The following is an 8,700-nucleotide window of genomic DNA, read 5'->3' as shown; positions in this document are numbered from 1 at the left end:
CTGCATTGTGGTTTTGTCTAATGAACCGAGACGTCCCGTCTATCACCTTCCTGGGCTCAAGGCTCCACCGAATGCTGCCCCTCGGTTTGGGAGGCTTTGTGGTGCCGCCATCTCACCAGGCTCCCAAGGAAGCTTGTGACCTTGGGTTGGGCCCTAAGCAGCCGGGTACCCGCTGGGGCTCTGCTTCTCTCTCACTAAGAGAGAGAAAGAGACCAAAGAATGGTCTGCAGGGAGGGCGCCTGTGCAAACACCCAGGGAACCAGGGGCTTGAGCTGTCTTCATTTCCTTACAGACACACATTCCCTTCCATGCCTCCTTAGTGAGGGCATGACGCACAGTGTGTGTGTGTGTGTGCAGGTGTGTGCGTGCATATGTGTGTGTGTTGTGGGGGTGTGCAGTGGACAGGAAGGAGAGGGCAGCTCCAGTTCAAAGCTGCAAGAAAGATCGAGATTCCCTGGACCACAGCAAGAGACTTTTCGTTTGCCTACATTTTTTATTAGCATTTAAAGCTATATTTTGAGTAGCATGCAAACCTTAAGTTACTTAACTATTCTTAGAAGCATTTACACAGTAAGATAATACATGATAATGTACATTGAAATTATTCACCCTGCACCCCCCAACAATATCTTGCATACCTACACCCACTAAAGTATCCCATGGGAGATGGGGTGGGCAGGGAACTGTGGCCCACCTGGGACCCTTCAGTGGGGGCCCTTGGTCAGTCCCCAAGGCTCTGCGTGGCCCTCCAGAGACTCTGCTTCCCGCTGGCTCAGTCAGCACCATAGAGGGTGGAGGAGGGAGATGGAGTTGGGGCAGGCAGGACAGTAGGGGGAGGACAGTCAGGCACCTCATGTCCTGGTTTTTGCAGTGGCTGGGAGGAGGCTGAGGGCTGAAGGCCGACTCCCCTGAGAGCTGGCTGAGGCTTGAGGTGGGGTGGTAGGGCCATCCCCACTGCCTGCAGGGCCCTTGGTCATCCTTGTCACCCCAGGCTTCTCCCCAGCAGCATTGGGCAGCCCCGTGAGAAAGTGGCCAAGGCAGGGGTATGGATGGATCAGGGAGGGAGGTCTCATTCGGCTCTGACAGGAAAAGGGTCAGAGAAGGGCCAGGGTGGTCAGAGGTAGGGTCACAGTCTCTGGATCGGGCCGGATGAGGGAAGAAGGGAACAGGCAGGGTCAGCGGCCAGGGCACAGGCAGAGGCAGGAGGTCACATCCTGCAAGGCCCATGGGGAGTGTCAGCTGGGATGGGCTCCAGATGCGTCCTCAGGGCACTGGGCAGCTCTCAGGCCAGGCTCCCTGGACTCTGGTGGGTGATGTGGTCACTCCCGAGGCACTGCTGTCAGTCAGGGCTTGGTCACCCACTCTGGGCAGCACCCATCCCGTCTCAGGACTGATTTTTGTATTTTTGGTAGAGATGGGTTTCACCATATTGGCCAGGCTGGTCTCGATCTCCTGACCTCATGATCTGCCCGCCTTGGCCTCCCAAAGCGCTGGGATTTTAGGCGTGAGCCACTACTCCCGGCCCAGTCATGGGTTCTTAGTTTCTGTTTCTGATTGGGCCAGTAAAGCCCCTTCCTCATTCTTATTTTCCACTTATCACCAGAGACAGAAACTAAAAACCATGGCTTCAGGCTGCTAAAAGCCTGAAACTAAACAAAACAGAACAACACAACAACAAAATCAAATGGGTTGGACAAGCTTGCCAGATGTCCTCAGAATGCAGCACTCTTTTTTTATTTGTTTTTTGAGGCAGAGTCTTTCTCTGTCACCCAGACTGGAGTGCAGTGGTGCGATCTCAGCTCACTACAACCTCTGTCTCCTGGATTCCAGCGATTCTCCTGCCTCAGTCTCCCCAGTAGCTGGGACTACAGGTGTGCGCCACCACGCCCAGCTAATTTTTTGTACTTTTAGTAGAGACGGGGTTTCACCGTGTTTCGACTTCCTGACCTCGTGATCTGCCTGACTCGGCCTCCCAAAGTGCTGGGATTACAGGCCTGAGCCAACCCGCCTGGCCAGAATGCAGCACTCTTTACTTGGAGATAATGCCAATGAACAGGCTTAGGCTGAAGGATTATAGTGGTCATGTAAAATTGATAATGCCTATAGTCCCTACCTTTAGTGAGTACATAGGCACGTTCCAAGTTTAGTCATAGCTCCTTGTAGTTTCTTTCTTTCTTCCTTTCTTTCCTTTCTTTCCTTTCTTTCCTTTCTTTCCTTCTTTCCTTCTTTCCTTCTTTCCTTCTTTCCTTCTTTCCTTCTTTCCTTCTTTCCTTCTTTCCTTCTTTCCTTCTTTCTTTCTTTCTTTCTTTCTTTCTTTCTTTCTTTCTTTCTTTCTTTCTTTCTTTCTTTCTTTCTTTCTTTCTTTCTTTTTTGAGACAGAGTCTCGCTCAGTCACCCAGGCTGGAGTGCAATGGCGCGTGACCTTGGCTTACTGCAACCTCCGCCTCCCAGGTTCAAGCGATTCAACTGCCTCAGCCTCCGGAGTAACTGGGACTACAGGAGCACGCCACCATGCCCGGCTAAATTGTTGTATTTTTAGTAGAGACGGAATTTCACCATGTTGCCCAGCCTGGTCTTGAACTCCTGACCTCAGGTGATCCACCCACGCTGGTCCCCAAAGTGCTGGGATTACAGGCATGAGCCACTGCGCCTGGCCTCCTTGAAGTTTCTTACAAGCAGAAGCACTAACAAAGGACGATGCATTCCTGCTCCTGCTTTCTGAGGATGCCGTACTCTGTAACAAAGTAGTTTCCAATAAACTTGCTTCTTTCACCGACCGTGCTCTGTGACTCCCTCTGAATTCTTTTCTACGTGAAATCCAAGAACCTGCTCTTGGGGTCTGGATTGGGACTCTTTTTTCTGGCAACAGGAACATGTGCACTCAGGGCAGAGCTCTCCCAGGGGTAAAAGGATTTGAATATTCTGAGTTCTCCAGCAAATAGCTGACATACTGGTGGTGGTTAGAGATATCTAGGGTGAATGTTCTAGAGGTAAAGGTCCTGGTGCTGGTGAGGCATGGGGATGCCAGTGTGTGGAGGGGGTGGGGCGGAGGGGTGGAGATGAGAGATTCAAAGAGCAGCAGGGCAAGTGGAACTGATCATCCAGTGGACATTGACTTCATGGAGCATGAAGCTAAGGCTTGGGGTTTGTGAACAAAAGCCTCTAGAAAATGAGCAGGAAGCAGAGTGACCAGTGGGTTTGTGAGGAACAATAACAAGGTGAGCATGAAGCTGTATCCTGGGTGCCACAAGGTTTAAAGGAAAATAAGCCAAATCATTTTCATGTTGAACTTGGCTTAAACTTTCTAATCATTTTCTATCCTCTGAGAATTCCTCTTATGAACATCATAGAAATGGCAGCTTGAAGGGTAACAAAATATTTATGATGTACAATGAATGTAGATCTTTGCAGCTTTTCATGTTTCAGATAGTTAATCTTGTAAGAAAATTAAGGGAATGTTCAAAATGCAATTTTCAGCCAGGTGCGGTGGCTCACACCTCTAATCCAAGCACTTTGGGAGGCCAAGGCAGGCGGATCACGAGGTCAAGAGATCAAGACCATCCTGGCTAACACGGTGAAATCCCATCTCTACTAAAAATACAAAAAACTAGCCAGGCGTGGTGGCGGGCGCTTATAGTCCCAGCTACTCGGGAGGCTGAGGCAGGAGAATGGCGTGAACCTGGGAGGCAGAGCTTGCAGTGAGCCGAGATAGCACCACTGCACTCCAGCCTGGGCAACAGAGCAAGACTCCATCTTAAAAAAAAAATGCAATTTTCATATTTTTCAATGGCTTCATGCTGGAGAATTGAAAGAAAATGGAGTAGTACACTGTTTATCCAATCTCACTTCATCTAAGAGAAAAGCACATCTGTAAGTCAGTACAAATCTTTTGATCAAGTATAAGACGTTCTGAGAAAATGTCTTGTTATGACTAGAAAAAGTAAAAGCAAATAAAAATCAGCAATGTTCAAAAAGAGCAGCTTTGTTGGTCTTTTCCATCAAGTGGATAAAGATTTGACAGCTCTAATGCTTGCTGCTGATAAATTGTAAGAGAGAATAGGGAGTACAATTAACTTGATTTGGATGTGGAAATTTGATTCAGTCTCATTTCCAGAGTTTGTGAATATTAACGCCAGTAGAAAAGTCCAGCCCCAGGAACAAAGCACCTTCTAGTTTCTCTAACATCCCTGGTGGATATTCCAGCCTGCCCTCAGGGCTGCAGAAATTGCAACGAGACTGTAATGCAGTCACTTTTGACCTGTGTGAGCAAGAATGCTGTAGCTTTGGCCAGGCTGTCAGCCAGATGTAACAAGACAAATTTAAACACAGTGTGCCTCTGCACAGCCCCACACCTGCCCAGACACATCTAAACCTGGACCTGTCACATTCAGTTAATTCCAGAAGTCAGCTCTTCTCTCTTCTGTTATAGCTGAAGGTGCCCAAGAAGAGAAAAAATACAATTTTCACTTTTTTTTTTTTTTTTTTTTTTGAGACAGAGTCTTGCTCTTTTGCCCAGGCTGGAGTTCAGTGACACAATCACAGCTCACTGCAGCCTCAAACTCCCCAGGCTCAAGTGATCCTCCCACCTCAGCCTCCCAAGCAGCTGAGACTACAAACACACACGACCATGCCTGGCTAATTTTGGTATTTTTTGTAGATACCGGGTCTTGCCATGTTGCCCAAGCTGGTCTCGAACTCCTGGGCTCAAGCGATTCTCCTGCCTTGGTCTCCCAAAGTGCTAGGATTACAGGTGCGAGCCACTGCACCTGGCCTAATTTTCACTTTTAAACTCAAAATCATGGCTTTATTAACAAAATGAAAACTTTTTTGTTAATTTCAATGTATATGGCAGGGGGTGGGGTGGTGAAGTACATGTGATGACCTTGGACTGACTCTAAGAAACACCAAGAAATGGGATTGCAAGTATTTGGATTTCCTGGCGGGACTGGGAGGTAGCCTCTCACCAGCCCTGCTTTACCAGTTTTATGCCTGTAAGAAAGGGAATTTTTTTTTCTTTTTCTTTTTTCTTGAAACGGAGTCTCGCTCTGTCACCCAGGCTGGAGTGCAGTGGCACGATCTCGGCTTACTGTAGATATTTGCAGGTTTTCATGTTTCAGATATTTAAACTTGTAAGAGCTGCCCCCCGCAGTTCACACCATTCTCCTGCCTCAGCCTCCCGAGTAGCTGGGACCACAGGCGCCCGCCACCACGCCCGGCTGATTTTTTGTATTTTTAGTAGAGACAGTTTCACCGTGTTAGCCAGGATGGTCTCGATCTCCTGACCTTGTGATCCGCCCACCTCGGCCTCCCAAAGTGCTGGGATTACAGGCGTGAGCCACCACACCTGGCCAGGAATTTTTTTTTTCTCCCAATAAATACATGTTGATTTATTACAGGGATAAGATGGCTTCTTGGGGGATAAATTCAAGAGGAGTTGAGAATGTTTTATTCATGATGTCACTTTCCTGGAAGGGAGGATAGCAGGATTTAGGACAAGCTAAAATTATCCCCTATTTAAAAAAAAAAAAAAAGTCACCCCCAAGTAGTCCCGGGTAGGGGGCAGAATAAAATATATATATATGCATGCAGAATAAAATATATATATATGCATGCAATGATTCCTAACTGTTTTTGAATACAGAAGCTTGGGAAAGGGTTTCTGCTGGTTTCATGAGGAAGGCACAACTTCCAGATAGTGTTGGGGAAGGGTATAAGGTCCTATGAAGGCTGGCTCCTTAGCCCACAGATGCCAAGATGATGTCTACTGGCAGCTCCTCCAAACTTCTGGGTGTCAACTGCATTGTCACTGTGTCTAAAAGCGGCAGCCGAGAGTGCACTAGGATGTCATGACCACCCCGGAACACACCAGCCAGGAGCAACATGTGGGTGTTCTTGTTACCCGGCACTTTGACCTCTCACAAGGGTTCATTCCCAAGAACTTCATAATATTACCCACAACCTCTTCAAGTGCCTTGATGGTAGACAAGCTGAATGTTTCTTCCTTCTCAAATTCATCCCTTACCTCATCCCAGGCTGCTTCAAAGTTCAGTTTCCTGACTTTTGAATGTGATCAGCTACAGTAACTTCCAGATCTTCCAGCACATACTCATCCTCATAGCCTTCATCATCCGTCTCCCCAGTGGTGGGATCACAGTCCTTGACAGTGAGCTTCATCATGCAGCTGAATGTGCAGGTTGTGGCATCTTCTTTGGGCAGTGCCACCAGTGTGTAGCAGGTCCCAGGCTGGTTGTAGGGCAGGCTCTGGGTAGGCACGTAACAGAGCACCTCATAGGCCTCAGTGGGCTCCATCTGCACTGTGACATTCTCCAAGGTCTGGTCATTGACTGTGTTTGTGCAGTCAAACTGAAACACCATGTAGTTGGTGAAGGTGTGTTTGGTGCAGCAGATGACATACCCCCGTCTCTGACTCAGTGAGGGCCACGGGCTCAGGTGAGGACTTGAAGAAGGGCCCAAGTCCCTGGAACTCTGGCACCGCCACCAACTGCTCCTGAAAGATCTCCTGCCTGGTAGCTGCCACTTTCTCAGGCTGTTTGACATCTGTGATGGGAGTACTTTCTGTTCTCTGCTCTGCCGTGGGTGCCATGGCCAGGGGCACAGACTTGAGGTCAAAAGGTTTTTCTGATGGTTCTAGAGTGTACTGCTGCAGAGCCCTCTCCAGACCAGGATGGACACAGTCAGACCATTTAGGATATAGCCTGCATTGAGGGCTTTCTGCTTCTGCTCCAGGACATTTAGGTAGAATGTGGCTCGGTCCCTTACTTCATTGCCATTATCCATCACACACCTCTTCAGCAACACCAAGATACTGGGTAACATCTCTTCATTCTGGGCTCCAATCTTGGCCAGAGCCCTCACAGCACCTGCCCAGACCTCCTCATGCTCCAAAACCACTCGCTTATAGATGAAGTGGATGTACTTTGAGGGATTGGTGGTCTTGGACCCCTCCTGGCCCAGGAGATGTAGAATACGGGTGGCCAGCACTATGAACTCGCAGTCCTCGATGAACTCGCACAGATGTGACAGCCCTGTCTCCTTGCTGTCTGAGTTCTCCTCAATGATGCTGATGATGCAGTCCACGGTGGTGTGCTTGTACTCAAAACCACCCTCTTCCCACAGCATGGTGAACAGGAAGTTCATGAGGATGGCATGTTTGCGAGGATACTTCTGACACAGGGCACTGATAGCCTGGACAACCACCACCTTGAATTCATCCAAGATCTCTGACATGAAGGAGGAGAACTGCTTCATGAGGTGGTCGATGCTGCTGTCGCTGCCCCCTTAAGGAGGGTGGTGATGGCCAGCATGGCACGGCTGCGGTTTCAGTCTGTGACCAGGTTCTCCAGATCCAGATTACAAGCTGTCACAGCTGACAGATGCTTCATGGCAACCTTACTGAGGGTGGGAACAGCAGCATAGTGGAGAGCAGCCTTGGGTGAGCTGCAGAAAAACTGGAGCACTGACACAGCAAGGGGCAGCTCTTTGGCACTGCAGCCTGGCAGATTGACAGTGACCAAGGCGGCTTTGTACACCACCATCTTGTGCTTGTTTCTCAAGCAGCTGTCGATGAAGTCAAACAGTGGGCTGTCACGGCTGCCATCCTCCTCTTCCAGCTGCTTGCTGGCCACCCAGATCATCATGCAGTAGGCAAAGGGAGACTTAAGGCCGTGCCAGGTGACCTTGCTGATCATCTTATTGGTGGCCAGGTGTTCATTCTTATGCACACGGTACAGGAGCCCTAGGGCGTGGTACTGGACCATGATCTTATCACCGGATGCCGCCTCCTGAGCCTCATTCACCCAGTGCTTGACCACATCAAAGCTGCACTTCAGCAGGTGCAGGGAAGACATGAGGGCAGAGCTGGAGCCACTGGGCACCTTGTCCACAATGGCTTGTTTCATGTAGCACTCAGTAGCCTGCAGCATGGTGCTATCAGTGATCTGGCAGAGGCCTCACACAGCGGGGCCCCGGTCCTTGTCCTCTTTCCCAGTCATGTATTTTGTTAGGCTGCTGGCGACAATGATGACATCCTCTGGGATGCAAGACATCTCCTTGATGGTCAAGTAGCACATCCGATGGTGTGTGGGATCATTGGACTGAAAGAGCTTGGTCATGGCAAAGAAGGCCTCGGTCGCTTCCGTGGTCCCCAGGTGCTCCCCCTGGTTTATAGGATAAAGAATCTTGGTGAGGATGTGGACACATTTCCAAGGGTTGATGGGAGTTTCATTAAATACACCGGCCTCCTGGAGTACGGCACTCTTCTCAAGGTGCTCGAATGGGTTGGAGCCTCCACCCGACTCTTCGTCCTTCTTGTCGAATTTCTTCAACATAGTGGAGTCGGTGGGGTGCAATGCAGCAACGCAATGCTCAAGGGGCACGGCACAGAGTTCTTTTGTTTGTTTGTTTGTTGTTTGAGACAGAGTCTCTCTCTGCTGCCCAGGCTGAAGTGCAGTGGTGCAATATCAGCTCACTGCAACCTCTGCCTCCCAGGTTCGAGCGATTCTTGTCCCTCAGCCTTCCAAGTAGCTGGGATTTACAGGCCTGCACCACCATGCCCGGCTGCCTGGCTAAGTTTTGTATTTTTAGTAGAGACAGGGTTTCGTCATGTTGGCCAGGCTGGTCTCCAACTCCTGGCCTCAAGTGATCGGCCCCCCTCGGCCTCCCAAAGTGCTGGGATTATAG

At 49.5% G+C, this 8,700-nt stretch overlaps 1 pseudogene across 1 annotated transcript; it reads right to left on the bottom strand.

Annotated features, from left to right (window-relative positions):
- Positions 1–5,735: 5,735 nt before the first annotated feature.
- On the bottom strand, positions 5,736–8,435 carry LOC100423566 (coatomer subunit gamma-1 pseudogene; annotated as a pseudogene). Its single transcript, XR_092366.4, has one exon. The product of XR_092366.4 is annotated as a coatomer subunit gamma-1 pseudogene (transcript).
- Positions 8,436–8,700: the final 265 nt, after the last annotated feature.

The sequence above is a fragment of the Macaca mulatta genome, chromosome 16 (assembly GCF_049350105.2).
Source record: "Macaca mulatta isolate MMU2019108-1 chromosome 16, T2T-MMU8v2.0, whole genome shotgun sequence".
Taxonomy (NCBI): domain Eukaryota; kingdom Metazoa; phylum Chordata; class Mammalia; order Primates; family Cercopithecidae; genus Macaca; species Macaca mulatta.
This window is presented reverse-complemented; position numbering and strand designations above follow the sequence as displayed.